Source organism: Meriones unguiculatus, chromosome 14 (assembly GCF_030254825.1).
Source record: "Meriones unguiculatus strain TT.TT164.6M chromosome 14, Bangor_MerUng_6.1, whole genome shotgun sequence".
Classification (NCBI taxonomy): Eukaryota; Metazoa; Chordata; class Mammalia; order Rodentia; family Muridae; genus Meriones; species Meriones unguiculatus.
Genome location: NC_083361.1, coordinates 11734043 through 11757083, shown reverse-complemented (window position 1 = coordinate 11757083; position 23041 = coordinate 11734043). Strand labels below are relative to the sequence as shown.

The 23041-nt window shown below is 40.1% G+C and overlaps 1 protein-coding gene across 1 annotated transcript in view; it reads right to left on the bottom strand.

The window, feature by feature from the left end:
- Positions 1-23041, bottom strand: part of LOC110561262 (vomeronasal type-2 receptor 116) — a 186301-nt gene that overhangs the window by 96814 nt on the left and 66446 nt on the right. Inside the window, exon 4 of the mRNA XM_060366762.1 lies at positions 3262-3316. The gene's annotated coding sequence lies outside the window, so the exon portion shown is untranslated. The remainder of the gene's footprint in view (positions 1-3261; positions 3317-23041) is intronic.

Below are 23041 nucleotides of genomic sequence, written 5' to 3'. Positions count from 1 at the left end.
TGGGATATAGAAATATTTTATATTTAGACATTTTCAGTATTTTTATGAAAAGAAACATATTTTGTAAAAAATCTATAGGGAGAGAGATTCTTTTTACATTAAACCTTTTACATGTTACATCTTGAAGAAATTGTGCTGTTCTAAGTGGATGTCTGCAGGGAGAAGAATGCAAATAGATCCATTTTTATTACCCTCTGCAAAACTCAAGTCCAAGTGGGTCAAAACCTACACATAGAACATAAAGAAAGGCTCAATGTTCTTCTTCTACAGGGAAATGCAAATCAAAAGGACTCTGAGATCCCATCTTGTAACTGTCAGTATGGGAAAGATAAAATGCTGAAGTGACAGCACATGCTGGAAAGGATTGGGAGAAAGGGGAACACTCTTCCATTGCTGGTGGGAGTACAAAATTGTACAACCACCATGGAAATAAATCTGCAGTTTTCTCAGAAATTTTGGAATAGAATGTCCTCCAGAGCCAGCTATACCACTTCCAGGCATACAAAAAAATATGCTATACCATACCACAGGGAAAGTTGTTCAATTGTGTCCATAGTAGCTTTATTTGTAAGTAGCCAGAAACTGGAGAAAGCCTAGATGACCCTCACCCAAAAAATTGATAAAGAAAATTCCAATGGAATATTATTCAACTATTAAAACAAAGACATCATGCAATGTGAAGATAAATGGATGGGACTAGAAAATATCAACCTGAGTGATGTCATCCAGACCCAGAAAGACACACATGGCATGTATTTACTTATAAGTTGATATTAGCCATAAAGTACAGGCTAACCAGGCGACAATTCACAGACCCAGATTAGCAAAGGAGGGTACATGGGAGGATGCTTGAATCTCATTCAGAAAGAGAAATAAAACTGACATCTGATCATCCTGAGTGAGTTATCCCAGAAACAGAAAGACACAGACAGTATAAACTCACTTATAAATGGATATTAGACATATAATATAGGATAATCATACTAAAATCTGTACACCAAAAGAAGCTAAGCAAGAAGGAGTACCCTTGGTAAGATGATCAATCTCACTCAGAAAGAAAAACGGGATAGACATTGGAAGAAGGAGAAAACAGAAAACAGGATCCTACCACAGAAGGCCTCTGAAAGACTTTCCCCAGCAGTATATCAAAGCATATGCTGAGACTCATAACTAAACTTTGGGCAGAGTGCAGGGAATTTTATGAAAGGAATGGGAGATAGTAAGACCTGGAAGGGATAGGAGCTCCACAAGGAAAGCAACAGAACCAAAAATTCTGGGCATGTAGTCTTTCCTGAGACTGATACTCCAACCAAGGACCATTCATGGATATAACCTAGAATACCTGCTCAGATGTAGCCCATGGAAGCTCAGCTTCCAAGTGGGTTCCCTACTGAGGGGAACAGGGACTGTCTCTGACATGAACTCAGTGACTGGCTCTTTGATCACCTCCTCCCTGAAGGAGGCCAGCCTAAGAGACTACAGAGAAAGAAAATGCAGCAAGTCCTAATGAGACCTGGTAGGCCATGGTCAGATAGAAGGGGAGGAGTACCTCTCTTATCAGTGGGTTTAAAGAGGGGCATGGGAGGAGAGGAGGGATTGAAGGGTGAGATTGGGAGGGAATGAAGAAGGGGCTACAGCTGGGATACAAAGTAAATAAACTGTAATTAATAAAAAAGAAAACTTAAAAAATACTCTAATTCAGATCAAAATAGATGTCTGAAGTTGATGTAGGGAGGGACAGTGGTTGGAGAGGGTGTGATGGTAACAGGGGTAGGTTTCAATTATTTGCAAAGTAAGAGGGTCATGTGGGAGGACTGGGAGACAGAAAGGAAATCATTGGGTTGGGCATTTCTAGGACAGGAGAAGCTCATCAGAGTCTATGTGGCTGGGTGACCCTAACTGAGGTTTCTAGGAACTTGAGATATGGAGCCTAAAGTTGCCACTTCTTTTAGCCAGGTGGGAGTTTCATTAGAGGGAGTGGGACACTAACCATAAAACCTTTGACCTAAACTTGGCTGCAAGAAGTATAGGGATAAAGATGAAGCAGAAATTGATGGACTGTAAAGAGCAATGACTGTCCAACTCTCTTCCCATGGAAGATAGCTAACTGTTCTCTTAATGATACTCTAGTAATGATACTCTGCTAAGCTTGCCAAGAGGAGCCTAGCATAACCATTTTCTAAAGGGTTTCGTCAAACAGCTACTAGAAACAGATGCAGAAACCCACAGCCAAACAAGAGGCAAACTCTGTCAGTTTGGTGGAACAGTGGGAGTCAGGTTTGAGGGCACTGGAAGGGCCATGGACACCATAAAATGATCTACAGAACCAACTAACCTGGGCCTATGGTGGCTCTCAGAGACTGAACCACCAACTGTAGAGCATGCATGGCCTGGACCTTGGTCCCCTACACATATGCAGCAGATATGCATCTTGGTCATCAACAGTGGGATGACTAGCATTGTCCCCTAACAATGGGAGTAGAGTCTGTCTCTGTCTCTGTTGCTTGACTTTGGATCTTTTTCCCCTAGCTTGCCAGCCATGTCTGTCCTCAGTGAGAAAGGATATACTTAGTCTTTCTGAGACTTGAAGTGCCATGGTGGGTTGGTACCCCTTGAGGCCTCCCGTTCTCTAAGAAGAAAATGGTGGAATGGTTAGAGTGGGGTGTGAGTTTGGGACTGGGAAGAGATGAAGGAAGGGGCTAGGATCAGGCTCTAAAGTGATTAAAAAAAACCAAATAAATAAATGGGAAAAATAAAATTAGAAAATACTTCATAAATTATTTACTTATTCAATTAGAACAGATTGTTATGGCCCAGTCTCAGACCCTAAAGACCACCAAGGAGCAATTCTGATGCAAACTCAGTAGAGGCTTTATTACAAGCTCAAAGACCAAATGCATCAGGGCACAGGGGTCCTTTATAAGACTGTTTCTCCAACCAAGGACCATGTACGGATATAACCTAGAACTCCTGCTCAGATGTAGCCCATATACTGAAATCTTAACACTGAAAATATTCAACTAATCTGGCATTGCAAGCTTGACAAAAGGAGATCATGAAAGGCCAATGTTATATGAGAAAAGTAAAATGAATAAAGTCAAAATTATTGGCTGTTTTGGAAAGAAGAAAAGGACACATGAAAATATATATGAAAGTAATTTGAGAATGAAAAGAGGGACTGTGAATAACCCAGGGAAGTTTTAATCAATACATCCTTTAAGTAAAAAGAATTCTGAAATTTTAATGAATCATTGTACTTACTGTATACGAAGGTCTTCAAAATGGTATGGCAAAAAGTTATGAGGAATGTTTTTGCCTGTGTAAAAAAGATGAAGAGGGAAAAATGCAGTAATCTTCACATCTCCTTCATGGTGGAAAAAAATCTGTGATTCTTACAAAGCATTCATTGTCACTAAAGTTATACCCAAAATTCAGAATATACAGGAGCGCTAAGAAAAAAATCCAGAACATCCTATTAACACCCATATATGCCCAGGCAAAAGACTAGTGGATTCAGATCTAATAATGATAAGCAGGTATATATTCAGCTCAAGTGTTTGTGAACATGTTAGCTTCTAACTCTGTTAATGACTGTAGATGTCACACTAATCACCCTAAGCTCTTCATAGTCCTTTCTTCCTTGTCATTGAGGATTCTGAAACTCTGTCTTCCCTGAGGCTTTGCATCTGACACCCTGTGTTCTGCATAAAAACAAGTTGGATAATATGTTTTGGATCTTCTTCCCTAGCCACAGGCATCATGATTTGAGCCATGAATACAGCAGGACAGTAGTGATCAATTTTCTCATGGGGCTCTTTTAGCCAAATCTGAAGCAAGAAACTTTTTTCATATAATGACAGCTGTGGTTTATGAAAACCTGTTGCATCAAAGATTGCCATTGTAGGTAAATTGCAAGAAGTCCTGAAACTCCTCATGCCATTTATGCAGAGCCAAGATTAATTGTACCATGCTTTTTTTTTTCATCTTCTCCTTTTTTATGATTTTTTTTCAGAGAAAATGGAAACATTTAGTAGTTTTCTGGTGGCAAATCTTTAAGCATATATATATATAGTATAGCTTGAAGTCCCACACAAGAGAAAGAGACTCAAGAAGTCCAAATGCCCATTAGTCCAGCTTCACTAACATTCGCAGCTCTGGAGACACCTTTCTAAAGCAGATCTGGTTATCTTTGTTGACTCTTTGGTTTGTTCAGTAAAGAGGGATGAAAATGCAGTTCATGTAAATTTTGGGGATGTTTTGCCTTTCCAAACCACTCTGAGGGAATGAGATTTGTTGACGTGAATAGCTACTTCCTTGTTCTGTTTTGCAGTGTAACAATCTCTACCTTCAGTTTTTTTCCTGGCGATGCTTTTCCCAACACACTGGACAAGAAGCAGCTATTAAGATTATGCAAACTGATGATTTCAATGGGGGAAATGTCGAAGTGCCTTATTATTATTATTATTTACATTTTATTAACTCTGTGTCCCAGGTGTATCTTGCTCCCTTATTCGCTCCTGATTCCACCCTCCCTCCCTCAGCTCCTGCCTGACCCTTTCCAAGTCTATGGATTGGGGAGGACCTCCTCCCCTTTCATCTGGCCCTGTTTTATCAGACTAGCTGCAAAGACCTCTTCTGTGGCCTAGCACAACTGCTCCTCCCTTGGGGGGTGGGGAGGTCAAAGAGCTTGCACTGCGTTCCTGTCAGAAACAGTCCCTGTTCCCCTTACCATGGGAAACCAATTGGTTTTTGAGCTACCACGAGCTTCGTCCGAGCAAAAGTTCTAGGTTATGTCCATACATTGTACCATGCTTTTTTAAACAAAAGACAATTGTTGGATTCTCCACTTCTTACTAACAGTAATTTCTCAGAATTTTCTTCTCTGATGTATTTATATCTGCAGAAAAATAAGATGTCTGTACCCAATACAATCAGCCCATTGCTCACTTTGGAAAATTCAATAGTCATGCTGCCTTCCTCACTTCAAAATTATCTTCTTATTTCAGTGCAAAAATCAAGTTTCTTCTTTATATTATGAGACTGGAACTTTTCCAGTCCTGTTCTTTTTTCTTTCTGGGTTAATCACTGAATATAGGTGTTGTTGTGATACATCCATGCATCCAGAGCAGAGTGTTCTGCTCTGAAATCATTAGGGTGTGTGAGAAATCCTTCTTGGTTCTCTAAAACTTACAATAATTTAAAGGCATCTTAGTGTGTCCTTTCATCTAATATAATGAGGGAAGCTATCCTGAGCAGTGCTCTATTTTCTTGCTACTAGAAGTTTAGAACAATGAATGTACTGTGTAGTCCGTTACTGTAATCAATGGATGTTCTCCAAAATAAGTTGATGACCCCATGAAAGGTGGGTGAGTAGAGTGAACAAAACCCCAAATGAAACAACAATTAAAAAGCATTAAAATAGGAAATGTTAACAGGAGAAACTATAGCTTGCTGGGAAGTTCTTTTTTGTTTCAGATTAACAATATGCAATGAAAACATAATTGTCAGAACCTATCTATTATAAGGCGGTATGCAATGAAAAAGGGACAGGAAAACCTGCTGTTCTGGAAATCACAGTTCAGTGCAATCCTGAGTAATAGAGGATTACTCAGTAATAGAGCAACTGTGTGTCAATCAACTGAAAGCCACTCCTTCCTTAGAGTGCCAAATCTGCAGAACAGAAAGTTCACTGTTAATGTCTTCAACAAGATTTTTTTTATACAGGATAAACATGAGCCATAAAGATATGGGTTTCAGGGAATGTCCTGGTAACAAGACTAGGCATTTATTAAATCCCCTGTTCCCACTTCAGTAGTCCCACATGAGGACTCAGCAGCACAATTGTTATGCATATGTGCCAAGGGCCTATGTCCATCCCATGCTTGTTCTTTAGGTAGTTCAGTCTCTATGAGCTACTATGGGCCTGGGTTAGTTGATTCTGTAAGTTTTCTTGTGGTGTCCTGGACCCCTCTGGCTTTCTCAATCTTCCCCTGCCACTTCCAGAGGAATTGCCAATCTCCTCTTAATATTTGGCTATGGGACCCTGCAGATGTTTCCATCAGTTCCTGGTTGAATGTCTTGATGATGACATGCTAGGCTTCTGTTTGCGAGTACATCAGGAAGCTCATTTTGTGTCAGTGGTCATGTTCCTCTCATGACATTTGTTTCAAACTGGACCAGTCTTTAGATGGCACATCCCTCAAATTATGCTCTATCTTTTAATCCTGTGCATCATGTAGGTATGACAAATTTTAAGTCTAATATTTTGTGGATGGGTTTTAGTCTCAATGTCTCCATTGGAAGCCTTGCCTGGTTACAGGGGATGGCTGTTTTAGGCTTTTAAGAACCCATTGATTGGAGTCTTACCTAGAGTTACTGTCATAAACCCCTAGGAATTTCTATTGTTTAAGGCTTCTACCCCATGGCTGAGATGCCTCTCCACTCCAGTTGTCTCTTCCATTACTCTCTTCCTCCCTCCTTCCTCCAACTCCTCCTTCCTGTTTTCATCCCTACCCTTTACTCTGATTCAGTCCCCTCCTTCCATTCATTTGGGATATCTATTGAATTTCCTTTTCACAGTGAGATTCATGCTTCCCTCTTGGCGCCATTTTTAAACTCTATTTTATTTTAGTTTCTTAGTGCCTCTATTGTCTTTCCACCAATACCCCAACACTAAATTGGAGAGAAAGAGTGTTAGAGAGAAAGGGGGGCATAGATTTCTTAGGATATTTCTGGCTGATTTGGGTTACCTTTTGGGAAATACTAATCTCAGTTGTCAGGATTTCTAGCAGTCCATCAACTTGCAAATCAGCAAATGCTGAAGCAGCAAAAGCGCTGGGAACAGCAGCCTTCTTCCAAAGATCTCTTCTAAGCATCCTCTCTCTCCCTTGGAGCCTCTCTTTGAAGCCTTTTCCTTCAAAGTGTCCTTTTTGGGTGAGGGACATCTAGGCTGTTTCCAGTTTCTGTCTACTTACAAATAAAGCTGCTATGAACATAATTAAACAAGTATCCTTGTGGTGTGGTGGAGCATCTTTTGGGTATATTCCCAGAAGCGGCATAGCTGGGTCTTGAGATATATCTATTTCTAATTTTCTGAGAAACTATGTATTTTCTACATAGTTGTACAAGTTTGCACTTCCACTAACATTGGAGCAGTTGCTCAATTTTTTTTTTTTTATGTCTTAGCCACTCTGGTGGGTGTTAATTGTAATTTCAGTGTCATTTTGATTTGTATTCACCTGATGACTAAAGATGTTGAATATTCATATAGATTCTTGCCCATTTCTCTGTTTAGATTTGTACCCCCATTTTTAAAATTGTGTTATTTGGTTTGTTCATACCTAGTTTCTTGAGTTCTTTATATATTTTAGATACCAGCACTCTGTCTGATGTAGAGCTGGTAAAAATATTTTCCCATTTTGTAATTGTTTTATCTTTTTGACCATGTCCTTTGCCTGACAGAAGCTTTTTCTTTCATGAGATCCCATTTACTAATTGTTGTTCTTAGTGCCTGAGCTGTTGTGGTTCTGTTTAAGAAGTTTTCTCTGGTTCAAAGATATTCACCGCTTTCTCTTCTAACAGATTTACTGTATCCAATTTTATGTTGAGGCCTTTGATCCACTAAGACTTGAGTTTTGCAGGACGATAGATATGGATTTATATTCATAAATAGATATATTTATGATAGATATATGATTTATATTCTTTTGTTAGGACATCCTCATTTGTTAAAGATTGTTGGAGACAAGCCCTGAGAAACTTCTGACCTTTTCTCATTCCCCCCACCCTGCTGCACCTGGTTGACCAACATCCCGCTTGACAGTTGCAGAAATGTGCTAACTGTACCATGACTTCCCAAAATAATTGCAAAGTGTTCCAGGCCCTGGGCCAAGAAGATTTTGTAACTTCCAAAATACTCCTCCCTGAGTTGAGAGGCTCTAAAGTGTGCCTTTCCAACCTACCCCTCCCTGAGTAAAAAGGATTCTACACTGCGCTCCTCCCTTGCCCCGCCCCTATCTAAGGTTGGCCTTAAAAGCCTGCTTCAGTTCAATAAAATTTGACTCTTGACAAGTGCACATTTGCTTGAGTCCTTCCTTTCTCCCGCTCATCTTTTACAGGCTGCGACCCCCTTGGCCCCCACGAATAACTAGGTCCCGCGGGTCGGGGCAAGTGGCACCCAATGTGGGGCAGGAGGTACAGGTCAAGTTGGACAGACCCCAGAGTAAAGACCTTGATCAAGGCAGTTTCTGAGGCTCCCGCTTTGGCACCCAAGGAATGGCAATGCCTGGTGAGTTTCTATTTTACATTTCCGTCCCATAAAGATGGGCCATTCTTTGTCTAAAGAAGCTGCTTTTGTAAAGGATTTAAAGGCTTCTCTCAGGGAGAGAGGAATATGGGTTAAAAGAAAAAGGATTTAATTAAGTTCTTTGTTTTTGTGCCGGACATTTGTCCATGGTTTGCTATTGATGGGCCAGAGATATGCCAAAAAGTGGGATCAGGTTAGAGCCTGCCCACTCGAGGACCTTAGAGAAAGAGGTCGAGATAAAAATAATAATTATCCCCCCCCCCCAGTCATTACTGTTAATTCCCTAGCTTTCCCCATTTTTCCCAAAGAAGGCCCTGACCAATTAGACCCCTCAGAGGAGAGTGATTTGAAAGAAGAGGCTTCCAGGTACCATAACCCTGATTGGCTGCCTGCACTTGGCAGTGCAAGCAAATGTTAAGAGATAGTACATAAAAAAGAGCTGGTACCAAAAAGCCTCCTAAAGAAGAGATAGACCTCATCTCATTACAAAGTGAGGATGAAACAGAGTCAAGGGAAGAAACTGCTAAGTCTCATAGCCTACTTCCTTTGCGCTGCTTCCCTTCCGCCCAAAACAAAAAAGGCCCCTAGATGGGCTGGGGCAAAGGGCATGGATCGGAGGCGGAGCCATAGCACGGTGAGCAGGAGGAACGGGGACTCTACTTGTCTCCTTCCCACTCCCCTACCGAGGGCCAGGCTTGCAGAGAACTGGGTGGATGAGAACGCCCAAACCCTCGGAGGCCTAAGACCTGCCTCTGCCAGCTGCAGAGCTTAGCAGGACTGCAATTTACTCCGCCCCCTCCCACTGGCTTCAGCCAGTGTCAGCTTCAGCCAACTCTCGAACAGAAACCAGAAAGATGGAGCCACTTCTAGTTTTAAAGATTAAATTGTGTTCACTGATAAATTCTAAATTTTTCTAGTTCTGACTTAAAATCATGGTTATGCTCTGTATATATATATATATTTAAATGTTTAAAAAGCAGGTACTGTGGTTGCTTTTTGTCTTTGTCTCTGTGTTTTGTTTTTGTGTGCCGGGCGTGTCTAAATGTTTCTGTGCAATGTTTGTGCGTGTAGTACTTTTTGTTCTCTGTTCTAAAAATTCCTCAGAGCTTGAGGTGTCTGTATCTGGGTAGCAAGACGTGATCAAAGACAGCTGCCAAAGTTCAGGGGGACGCCCCTAACTTCATCAGTATTTTCAATAAATTTGGCCAGCTGGTTAATGTTTTTTTTTTGTCTGAATATCTCTGTGCAGTATTTTTTTTGTGTGTGTCTAAAGTGTGTGCCTATGTGTTTATAATGTGACCGCCATATTGGTATGGATTAAAAAAAAAAAAAAAAGAACCTTGGTCTAATAATTCTCATTTCCTTCTAGGTTAAAAGGATGACTTAAATTCTGGTTTTAAAATCTGGTTTTGACTTTTAAGATAATGGTTATGTTTTGTGACTTCTCTCCTACAAAAGTGGTACTTTATTTTGATATTGCAAAAATGGGTTTAAAAATTTGTTTAAATGTTTAAGGCTATAATAAAATGTTTAAAGTTTACCAGGCATTTGGGTATGACAATGATTTTGGGTATTTATTTTATCAATTTTACTAAATGAAACCCTGCCGTATTGTTTGTGCTAATTGAGAAAATTGCAGTTTTTAGAATGTATCTTATGGAGAGCTGTTTGTTAAGCTGCTTTATGGAAAAACGTTTCCACCCTGTTCTTTACCTTGAGACAAAGAAAAGAGGAAGTTTCACCAAGTTCCTTAAAGCTTGTTCTAAGTTCCTTAGAGTTTATGTGACCTTGGACCATCTTATCTGCTACAGGAAAGTAATTTAGAAAAAAAATTTGGCAGTTTCAGAACTCCTCTTTGTAGTAATGTAACTTGTTTTTGCTTTGCCTTTAAAAAGCAAATCGTAGACGCTGGGCTCCAGCAGGATCATGTTAGGATGGAAAGGATTTTGATGAGAGTTTTTATGTTGTCTAAAAAGCAAGAGAGAGAGCAAAAAAGTAAGCATGTCTGGTTAAGCCAGAAAAAGAAACCTAGGAACCTGAAGGTATATAGAATGTTGCAAAAGGTTAATAAATGTATGTAACCAGAGGACAAAAACTGTATTGTTATAATTCATTTAAAAGGCTGGCGATTGCTCATTGCAAAATGTTTTCTTATGCTCTTTTAAGGGAAAATAATTCTTGCTAATAGGTTTGGTATGGCTAAAATAATTTATACAGTTTAAGATTTTTCTGTACTGTTCTGTTATGCAGTTGGTTCTAAAACTTATTTGAGCTCCATATATAGCCAAAGATGACCCTGAACTTTTGGTTGTGGGGGATTGTGGATGCTCCACAGTGGTTGCTGTATCATCAGCAGCACCTAATGGCTATATTTGGTATTGTCAGTCGCAGCCTGTGGTAACACATGGCTAGCTGCAGGGTTACTAAGTGACTAGAAATCACAGGATGGCCCACCAAGCAATATGTGTTAATAATGGTAATTTGGAAAGTTCCTCAGAAGAGTTACTTAGGAAGCTAAGTAACTTGATGGTTCAGGGATAGAGAGCGCGTGAAGCTGTAGCTTTGCCGCTATCTTTGTTTAGGGCTTCCAGCTGAGTTCAGTTACACGTGGCCAGCTGCCATGCTGGTCCAGAGATAAAGAGGGTGGAGCTATGAGTTTGCCACCATTTTTGTTTAGGTCTGAGTTATGTTCAGTCGTTTGATTAGTGCTAAATACAAAGCTTTTTACTGTTCAATTTTAATGAAAGCAGTAGGAGCAGCAAGATTTGCTAGCCTCTCTATGAGCTGTATCTGATTAAAAGGTTTGCTTTAATTTTAGTTCAGAAAGAGCAGATTTAAAGTTATGCTAACAACTACAGTTGGTTAAGATGTTGAGCTATACCTAGTGTCTTTGTTTAGTTTTTTTAAGGTTAAGCCTAGGATGGGTAACTAAAGTTGCCTTTATAAATCTACTTAAAATATAGTTCTAGATAGCATTCTCTTTTATAGGACATAGTTTAGAACAGATGATAAAAACAGTAACTCAGATACGCTGGCCCTCAAGCTTGTCAGAGATCTGAATATGGCATTTTAACATATGTAAGCTTATTATGACAAAGTACAACCTGTTGATGCATCTTTTCAAGTGTCTAGCACATCTGTGCAAATAACAGAGTTACCTGCAGTGTTGGCTGTGTTTTAAAGTTTTAATAAACAGTCTTTAAATATTTTTACAGATAGTGCCTATGTAGCTCAGTCTTTGCCTAGGTTAGAGACTGCGAATTAAATTTAGACATCTTCTCCTGCTAAAATTATTTTTACAAATTCAAAATTTGATACAAAAAAAACAAAACACTTTTCCTTTTACATTGGACATTTGCAAGCTCATTCTAACCTTCCAGGACCTTTAACTAAGGTAATTATAAAGCTGACTTGTTTAAACAATGTCCTTCTTGTGTTGTCCTTTTGCCTACTTCCCATCTTGGGGTCAATCCCTGTGGCCTTGTACCTAATGTTATTTGGCAAGTGGATGTTACACATATTCCTAAATTTGGTAATTTAAAATATGTTCATGTTTTTGTTGACACTTACAGTGGGTTTATATTTTCCATACTCCAAACTGGTAAATCTGGAAAAAATGTTATTGCTCATACACTGTCAGCAATTGCTATCTTAAAACTTCCAACACAACTTAAAACAGATAATGGCCCTGGCTATGTTGGAAATATGTTTTCAAAATTTTAAGAGTGGGTCCCCAGAGACCTAAGCCTCAGGTTGTTAGGGGATGAGGCACAGGGAAGTTCAGGGGTTGCGATCCTGGCTACTCATAATTGGATGAGGGGCTAGGTAGCTGACTTTCAGGTCTGGTCAGTCCTGGCCAGACACCTGAGGAATATCTGATCTTTAATTCACGTTCAGAATCTCCTAATAGTGGGGATGTGGCTACAGCCAAAGATGGAAGAGCAATTAGCTTCAACCTGTGTCTTCTCTGAGGAGCAAGCCTGAGAGAAGGTCAGGGGCTAAATCCTCCTCTCCCTCAGGGCTTCCTAAGTAACTCTTCTGAGGAACTTTCCAAATTACCATTATTAACACATATTGCTTGGTGGGCCATCCTGTGATTTCTAGTCACTTAGTAACCCTGCCAAAGGCAATTACATTCCTTCTGCTTCTGCCCTTCAATGAAGAGGCCATGCATCAAATTAACGCCACTGATTTTCAGGAATGCTGGGTGTGTTACTCACCACGGCCACCCTTCTATGAGGGCATAGCCTTACCCTTAGAAGTAATTACAACTAATAATTCTAATGCCTTACGGTGGCAGCACCCAGAGGGAGTCAGCCTTACAGTCACACAGGTGTCCGGAATTGGAACATGCCTATTGGGACCTTCTATGCTTCCCCCGGTGGCTTTACAAGAAATTTGCAATATTACTCTTGTAAATTCAAGCTTTACATATATTGCTGCACCTAATGGCATTTATTTTGCCTGCTCCACTGGTCTTATTCCTAATCTTGTAAGCTCCACCTTTTTAGTCCATAAAGATTACTGCGTCCTTGTACAGCTTTTCCCAAGGCTGATTATACATTCTAAGGATTAGTTCCTTTGGTTTTGGGAAAAAGGGGTACGTCCATCTCGAGTTAAATGTGAGCCCTTAACTGCCATTACTCTAACTGTAATTTTAGGGCTTGGAGCCCCTGGAGCTGGTACAGGCATAGCCTCCCTAATTACCTCCCAGCAACAATTTAATCAGCTCTCCCTAGCAGTGGACAAAGACCTACAAGATTTGCAAAAAGGCTTACAGGACCTAAAAGATTCTATGGTGTCCTTATCTGAGGTAGTTTTACAAAACAGGCATGGTCTAGATTTGCTTTTTCTCCAGGAAGGCGGACTCTGCGCTGCGCTCAAGAAAGAATGCTGCTTTTACACTGACAAAACAGGTTTAGTGCAAAGCAGTATCGATAAGGTTCGCTCCAGTTTGGAGGAAGGAAAATGGAACAGAGAGAAACAAGAGTCCTGGTATCGAAATTGGTTTTCTACATCCCCATGGCTAACCACTCTGCTTCCCAGTCTGCTAGGACCTTTTGTCGGTATCCTTTTGCTTCTCTCTTTTGGCCCCTGGGCCTTTAATCAATTGACAAGCTTTGTTAAGAGTCAGGTGGATTCTGCAATCAAGCCGGTGGGAGTCCATTACCATTGGCACGCCACGGAAGAAGAGTCTACCGTTGACCTGCCAAAGGACCAAAACAACACCACATCTCGACCCTTAGACTTCACCTCCCTACAACCCGGGGGTGGAAATTCTGGTCCCGCCCCTCCAAATAATAACTCAGGTTTCCGTGACCCCTCATATACTATTTGGCTACTAAACATATTCCTTCCAGGATCCTTATGGAGCTTTGATGGTTTTATTGAGAGCAAGATGCGTTACATTTCCACAAAGTGAGTGGTCTAGTAAGTTAGAGACGGAACGGGTGGATAAGTCTCAGCCTGCCTAAGACAGGACGACCTTGCCGGGAGGAGGTCGATCCAATGACGGGTAAGGGTCCAGCACTGCCCTTCTAACAAGCTCAGACCCCGTTTGTGCCCCTTGCACTATGGTCAATCTAAATAGCCTTGTCAAAACCAATGGCCTATGAGTGACAACGCTTGACCTACTCTGCGGAACGCTCGCCTCTCTGGTGATGATTTGCTCCTTTGGATCCAAAATTTTACTCTTAAACAAAAATAATTGGCTGCCAAAATGAGCCCTTCTTTGGTACACCATTAGCGGGTCACGGTAACCTCCCTATCCCTGTTCTTGTATACAGAGAAGGGGGAGATGTTGGAGACAAGCCCTGAGAAACTTCTGACCTTTTCTCATTCCCCCCACCCTGCTGTACCTGGTTGACCAACATCCCACTTGACAGTTGCAGAAATGTGCTAACTGTACCATGACTTCCCAAAATAACTGCAAAGTGTTCCAGGCCCTGGGCCAAGAAGATTCTGTAACTTCTACCCTGCCCCTCCCTGAGTTGAGAGGCTCTAAAGTGTGCCTTTCCAACCTACCCCTCCCTGAGTAAAAAGGATTCTACACTGCGCTCCTCCCTCACCCCGCCCCTATCTAAGGTTGGCCTTAAAAGCCTGCTTCGGTTCAATAAAATTTGACTCTTGACAAGTGCACATTTGCTTGAGTCCTTCCTTTCTCCCGCTCATCTTTTACAGGCTGCGACCCCCTTGGCCCCCACGAATAACTAGGTCCCTCGGGTCGGGCAAAAGATGCTTTCTCTTTTCCATTGTTTGGTTTTGCTTTTTTGTCAAAAATTAAGTGTTTATAAGTGTGTGGATTTTCTTCTGGGTCTTTGATTCAATTCCATTGCTCTACACGTCTGTTTTTGAGCTAGTACCATGAAGTTTTTATTATTGTTACCCTCTCATAAAGGCTGAGATCAGAGATGGTGATACCTCAAGATCTTTTATTATACAGCATTATTTTAGATATCCTAGGTATTTTGTTTTCTTTATGAAGTTGAGTATTGTCTCTTCTAAGTCTGTAAGAAATTTTGTAGACATTTTGATATGAACTGTGTTGAATGTTTAGATTGGTTTTGTAGGATGGCCATTTTTTTTCATGACCTCTGTTAAGAGATATTGTTTCATTGTTTAATTTCTGTTTTGTTGACCTGTCCTTTGTTGAGAGTGGGGTGTTGAAGTCTCCCACTATTAATGTGTGGGGATCTATGTGTTGTTTAAGTTTTATTAATGTTTCTTTTACAACTGTGGGTGCCCTTGCATTTGGGGCATAGATGTTCAGGATTGTGATATCTTCCTGGTGGATTTTTCCCTTGATGAGTATGAAGTGTCCTTCTCTATCTCAGTACTCACAGACAGAGAAAACAAGATATTCAATGACAAAAACAAATTTCAACAATACCTATACACAAATCCAGCTTTACAGAAGATACTAGAAGGAAAAATACAACCCAAAGATCACAGGGAAAATTGATCTTTAATTCTCATTTTGTTTATGTCTTTATGTGGTTTAGGTATCAGGTTGATTGTGGCCTCATAGAATGAGTTTGGCTATGTTCCTTCTGTTTTTACTATATGGAATAATTTGAAGATGTTTTTAGTAACTCTTCTTTGAAAGTAGGCATAATTCTGCAGTACAATCATTGGTCCTGAGATATTTTTGTTTAGAAGACTGCTAATGACTGCTTTCCCTTACTTATTTTCATATCTGTCATTTTCTGAGTTACGGGAAAAGTTAAAAAAATTAAATTTATTATTATCTCAGCCTGTATTCTTCTGGGTCTCACTAAAAACATCATGTAACCACAGATCTTGAAGAAACTGTGTCTGGAAGACCTAGATAATCTATAAGCATCACACGTGACACAGAATCAAAGTTAATGGCAAGATGTCTTACTAGCGATCTTTAGTTGGTTTATCCATATTTGGTTACTGGACTGGTTATATTGGAACCATTCTTCTTTACATCAAAGGAGTCCTGGACTAGTGTATTCTGGATGTGGGATAAACTGAATATATTAGGCACTGATTCAAACTAGGTATCATTTTTAATTTTTTATATTAATTACAAGTTATTTACTTTGTATTCTATCTGTAGCCTCCTCCCTCATTCCCTCCCAATCCCATCCTCCCTCCCTCATATCTTCCCTGCCCCTCTCTAAGTCCAATGATAGGGGAGGTCCTCTTCTCCTTCCATCTGACCCTAGTTTATCAGGTCTCATCAGAACTGGCTGCATTGTCTTCCTCTGTGGCTTAGCAAGGCTGCTCCTCCCTCGGGGGTGGGAGGAGATCAAAGAGCTAGCCACTGAGTTCATGTCAGAGACAGTCCCTGTTCCCATATTAGGGTAACCCACTTGAATGCTGAGCTGCCATGGGCTACGTCTGAGCAGGGGTTCTAGGTTATAACCATGCATGGTCCTTGGTTGGAGAATCAGTCTCAGAAAAGATCCCTGTGCCAGATATATTTGGTCCTTGTGGCACTCCTGTCCTCTCCAGGTCTTAATAACTCCCCCTTCTTTCATAAGATTCCCTCTCTTCTGCCCAAGGTTTGGTTATGATCCTCAGCATCTGCTTTGATACACTGCTATGTAGAGTCTTTCATAGGCTCTCTGTGGTAGGCTCCTCTCCTGTTTCTTGTTTTCTCCTGCTTCGAATGTCCATCCCATTTGTCTTTCTAAGTGAGGATTGATCATCTTAATCCAGGTCCTCCTTCTTGTTTAGCTTCTTTAGATGTACAGATTTTAGTATCTAAAGAAGTTGAAAAGCAACAAATCAAGCAATCCAATTAAAAAATGGGGTACGGAGCTAAGCAGAGAATTCTCTGTGTATTCTCTGTATATTCCTCTGTAGAGGAATATAGAATAAAGTATTCACTGTCCTTAGCCGTCAGAGAGACGCAAATCAAAATGACCCTGAGATTTCACCTTACACCCATCAGAATGGCTAAGATAAAAAAACTCAAGTGACAACACATGCTGGAGAGGTTGTGGAGAAAGGGGAACCCTCCTCCATTGCTGATGGGAATGTAAACTTGTACAATCACTTTGGAAATCAATCTGGAGCTTTCTCAGACAATTGGGAAGAGTGTTTCCTCAAGATTCAGCTATACGACTCCTAGGCATATATCCAAAAGATGCTCAAGTACACAACAAAGACATTTGTTCAACCATGTTTGTAGCAGCTTTATTTGTAATAGCCAGAACCTGGAAACAACCCAGATGCCCCTCAGTGGAGGAATGGATACAGAAATTGCGGTACATTTACACAATGGAATACTACTCAGCAATTAAAAACAAGGAAATAATGAAATTTGCAGGTAAATGGTAAGATCTAGAAAAGATCACCCTGAGTGAGGTATCCAGAAGCAGAAAGACACATACAGTATATATTCACTTATGAGTGGCTACTAGACCTAGAAGATAGGATAAACATAATAAAATCTGTACACCTAAAGAAGCTAATCAAACTATGTATCATTTTTAATAGAACTTTTTCCTAAACATCCAGGAATTTGCTAACTTATTGATGATGGACCTGTGTTTAAAAAAATCATTTCAATTTTCTACCAAGACAGCTGCAGCTAAACCTCAGAGAACTTGGCAAACTCAGTGAATTCTGTTATTGTGGGCCCAATGTCTCACCTTCTGGCTGCAAAATCTGTTTCCTGGTCAGCATAAATATTATGTAGAATACCAAGATGGTAGATAACACATTCTGTAAGTTCATGGCTGGAAGCTGGGCAGAAGTATTAGGTGCAGGAAAGTCAAATCCATAATCAGAATTACTCTCTATGCTATTAAGGTCAAAGCATTTTTCTTTCAATGGAGTATATTGTACAACGAAGTCATCCAGGCCCCAGAAATTTACTGATGACTAGAAAGAAAGTTATCATTCAAGTCTAGCTTAGTGAAACATTGAGATTAGTGGAGTGACTTACCTGAATGTTGTTATTTGCAAGAACATGAATGTTAAAATGCCTTGGTTGTATAACCAAAAAGCCCATCCCAGAACTGGAGCTGATTTAAGAAACCTGCATCTAAGATCTGTTTTCCCAACTACGAGTACACTACAGACAGAATCTGTTATTGCTCATAAATTATTTGAAGAGGAGCCTGGTGAATTTTGTAAGTTTCAGGAAATCCAGAGACTTGTGAGTTTTAATTCTTGCCCCTTGGTGAGCCTTTCGTCTCTCGTTAGGATGGAATGTTATTGAGGAAATGACTACAAAGTGTCATACTATGGCACCAATCAGAAGACCCTTCATTCATACATTGATGATATATATGTACATTATGAATGTTATGTACATGTGTATATAAATATATGTGCATACCCCATCTTTATATTATTTATTAAAAGTGAAAACATATCTATACAAAATTGGTTGTTTAAAAGAAATGCTATGTTCACATTAAATATATTGCCAGTATTTCAGATGTAGGCAGTTATAGGGCAGTGGTCTACAGCTACACAGATGCTGTAGTGGTTAAAAATGAGTCACCACATAAATACATCACTAAAGCGATCTGACAATCCCTAGGTGATACTTTTCATTTAAGGAAAGATACATTTTAAATTCTGTAGTATCACTTTGACTTTTAGAGAAAGAAAAGTTATATCCTTGACATGGCATTGACATTGTGCAAATATCTCTGCTTAGAAAAAAAAACACTCCAATAGAAAAAAATCCCTATTTCAACTTGAATAAACTCTGCTTTAGAATACCCATTCTCTAGGTTCCCATGCTCTCTCTCCATTTCCTGAAAGGCTTATCTACAAATGCATCATAACAGATAACAGTGCCTTCAGACAGCAAAAGCACAGTTCAAGCTTAAGTAAAACAGAATGAATACTGTTGAATGAAAAAATTTTAAAAATAGATTAATGTCAATACCCTTACATGAAGCATTTTTGCTGAAAAAAAAGGAAAACTTAACAAGTTAAGCACCATGATACAGTATTATTCTCAGGTTTGAAAATACAATCTGAATGCACTGGCTATTTCAATACACTAGACTGATGCAAAAATCAGTAGATGTGTCATTGGTGTCCTGTTTTTTTGTTCTGAAAAATACATAATTCCTCACAAGCATTTACACAGTTTTAAAATTGTAAATTATGAGATATGCAGGATGCACAGGTCAACCAAGAATGGCTCTATGCTCTTCGTATGGGCTGAAAAAAGACATCTGAAAATCTTTATTCATGCCATAGTAAAAGATGGCATCTACATGTGAAAGGAACAGGCTAGTGAGAGACCAAAAAGATTAAAAATTAGCAGCTATTATTAAGGGCTGAACTATATGGGTGGAGAAGTATGTCGATGCCCTGAGGGGAAGGACCGCCTTACTGCATTCTTTCCCCACCTACTAGAGATAACAGTTGCTAGGAAACTGGCCCATCCCCCTAGGGAGGGACACCAGGTCATTATGGTCTGGGGATCTTCCTATAGCCAATCAATTCAAAATGTAGCATTTTGACCAACAGATGCTTGCCAGGCAGGAATTGCCCCTGCCTTGGGCATGCTAGGAGGGACCAGAATCTATAAATCACCCAACTAACCTTGGGCGGTGCGCTCAGCTCCCACCGCTTTGGCGGTGGAGCTGTGTAGCCCAAGCTGCAGCTTGTAATTTTCAATAAAGAGACCCTCATGGGTTTTGCAACAGAGTCGATTCCTGGAGATCTTTTGGGGGCTCGCGAACTGGGTATAACACTAGCTTTACAGGTTTCTTTATAAATTCTATACCCCATGTTAAACTAAGATTTCCCAGAACTTTTACAGAAAGCAGAAGGAGGAGCTGGTGAATTAAAACAAGACCCCACTCTGCTGCAAAGGAATGGAAAGGTCTCTACCCCACTGTGCTGCGGAGGAATGTCCAGATCTGTAGTATGAGATAACGTTGCTTAGTAACCAGTCCAAGACATCACAGTTTCCCAACCCAGATGGGGCACGACCAGATGGACTTGGCACCTAAAATGAATTAATCATTTTAAAAATCAACTACCCAATCCAGTGTTGCCAAGCTCACAACCTCTGCAATTCCAGCGCTCCTTCCTTTAAAAACCTCAGCCTTCTGTCTCTCCTGGCTGTTCCTTGATGGTTTTGTGGGGGCCAGCCCCATCATATGATGGCTCAAATAAACCTCTTGCAAATTGCATCAATCCAATCTTCTGAGTTCTCTTCATCCCCCTCTAAAAGTTAGGGTTCCCCCTTGGGCCCAACACATGTCGTGGGGATTCTGAAGCCAACAGGAATTTTTGGCTACACATAGACATCCATGTCTCAGTTTCAGAGCTATTCCCATGTAGTGAGAGACCAAAAAGATTAAAAATTAGCAGCTATTATTAAGACCTGAAGTAGGTGGGTGGAGAAGTCTAGTAATGCCCTGAGGGGAAGGACTGCCTTACTGCATTCTTTCCCCACCCACTAGAGGTAACAGTTGCTAGGAAACTGGCCCATCCCCCTAGGGAGGGAAACCAGGTCATTATGGTCTGGGGACCTTCCTATAACCAATCAATTCAAAATGTAGCATTTTGACCAATAGATGCTTGCCAGGCAGGAATTGCCCCCTTATTTGTCAGGCTGCTTTGTTAGTGAGTTTCCATCAAAAAACATGTGTTCACCCTGGCCTTCACCTGCAGACAGAGATAAGCAGGATGTTTTGCCAACTTCCTTCCTTTTGTTTGTGTGAGGATCACACAGACAGGTGATCAGGGTAAACAAGTTTGACTTATTGATGAACCCCTTCATTGTATTGAGGTGCTTTTCTCTGACTAAAGAATAAACCATGTGGGGCAGTTTTTACTGACATCCTTCTCCAGTGGATCTCTGTGTATTGTTATTTTCTTTTAATCCTCACTCCCCACTCAAGAACTGTTCCACTCTGTTAGCACGCTCCAGCATATAGCTAAACTTTTGTTCAACATTTCCTTTTTGGGGAGCCCATAATTTAATTTTGCTCAACTTCCTGGCAGTCTTCATCTTACTTATGACTGTTTTTTCCCCTTGTTATCTTCTTTATTAAATTTTTATTTTTTATATTAATTAGTTTATTTAGTTTGTATCTCAGCTGTAGTCCCCCCCCCCATTTCCTCCCTGCCACTCTCTAAGTCCACTGATAGGGGAGGTCCTCTTCCCCTTCCATCTGACCCTAGCTTATAAGGTCTCACCAGGACTGGTTGCAATGTCTTCCTCTGTGGCCTAGCTAGGCTGCTCCTCCCACAGGATGGGGAGAGGTCAAAGAGCTAGCCACAGACTTCATGTCAGAGACAGTTCCTATTCCCCTTATTGGGAAAGCCACTTGGATACTGAGTTGCCATGGGCTATGTCTCAGCAGGGGTTCTAGGTTATATTCATGCATGGTCCCTGTTTGGAGAATCAGTCTCAGACAAGCCCCTGTGCCCAGATATATTTGGTCCTTGTGGAGCTCCTGTTCTTTCTAGGTCTTACTAACGCTCTCTACTTTCATATGATTCCCTGCACTCTGGCCAAGGTTTGGCCATTAGTCTCAGCATCTGCTTTGATACATTGCTATGTACAGTCTTTCAGAGGTCTTCTATGGTAGGCTCCTCTCCTGTTTCTCGTTTTTCTCCTACTTCCAATGTCCATTTCATTTGTCTTTCCAAGTAAGGATTGATCTTCTTACCCCAGGTCCTCCTTCTTGTTTAGCTTCTTTAGGTATACAGATTTTAGTATGTTTATCCTATATTGTAGGTCTAGTATCCACTCATAAGTGAGTATATACCATGTATGTGTCTTTCTCATTCTGGGATACTTAACTCAGGATGATATTTTCTAGGTCCCACCATTTGCCTGTAAATTTCATGATTTCCTTGTTTTTAATTGGTGAGTAGTATTCCATTGTGTAAATGTACCATAATTTTTGTATCCATTCCTCTGTTGAGGGACATCTGGTTTGTTTCCAGGTTCTGGCTATTACAAATAAAGCTGCTATAAACATGGTGGAACAAATGTCTTTGTTGTGCACTTGAGCATATTTTGGATACATGCCTAGGAGTGGTATAGCTGGATCTTGAGGAAGCACTATTCCTAATTGTCTGAGGAAGCTCCAGATTGATTTCCAAAGTGGTTGTATAAGTTTACATTCCCACCAGCAGTGGAGGAGGGTTCCCCTTTCTCCACAACCTCTCCAGCATGTATTGTCACTTGAGTTTTTTATCTTAGCCATTCTGATGGGTGTAAGGTGAACTCTCAGGGTTGTTTTGATTTGCATTTCTCTGATGACTAATGACGTTTTTAAGTGTTTCTTTAAGTGTTTCTCTGCCATTCTATATTCCTCTACAGAGAGTTCTCTGTTTAGTTCTGTACCCCATTTTTTAATTGGATTACTTGGTTTGTTGCTTTTTAACTTCTTGTGTTCACTATATATACTGGATATTAGCCCTCTGTTAGATAAAGGGTTGGTGAAGATTCTTTCCCAATCTGTAGGCAGTCATTTTGTTTTGATGACAGTGTCCTTTGCTTTACAGAAGCTTTTCAGTTTCATGAGGTCCTATTTATTGATTGTTGCTCTTAGAGCCTGTGCTGTTGGTGTTCTGTTCAGGAAGTTGTCTCCTGTGCCAATGAGTTCTAGGCTGTTCCCCACTTTTTCTTCTAACCGATTTAATGTATGACTGTTTCTTACATTTGATGAACAGGAGGATTTTTGGGGGTACCCTCCTATTTCTTTCTTGTCTTTATGACTCTAGCTAGCATACAGTAATTTTTCAAGGGGTTTGTAATGTATTTTCCTACATAGTGAGTTTTATTGATTAGCCTTTTTTATGCCTCCTTTTTCTGTTAGGACCAATTGTATTTATCAGTTCTTCTAACCATTTAGACGTTTATGCTTTCCTGATGCATTTTCTTTTCTTGTCTCCTTTTTTGACTATTGTTCTTCTTATGTCACAGATCATCTTCTAAGGTCATGCACTATATGAGTTAATTTCCTCATATTCACATGTAAATAAAACAAAATATGGTTTTATATAGAAGAGTAAAACTTGGTATTCATGTTTTGTTTATATGGTTCATTTTTATTTAATTAAATAACTTCTGATTAATATGATTCCATATAAATGTTATAATTTAGATATTCTTTATTCCTGAGTAAATTTTGTTGCCTATATCGTGTTTTTAACCATCAGTCTTTGGAGAAATGAACAAAATAACTGTAATATTTTATTTTAGCATACATAATTATAGAACCTATAGTCAGGATCTTTGGAGTACTGAAAGTAAAATATGTA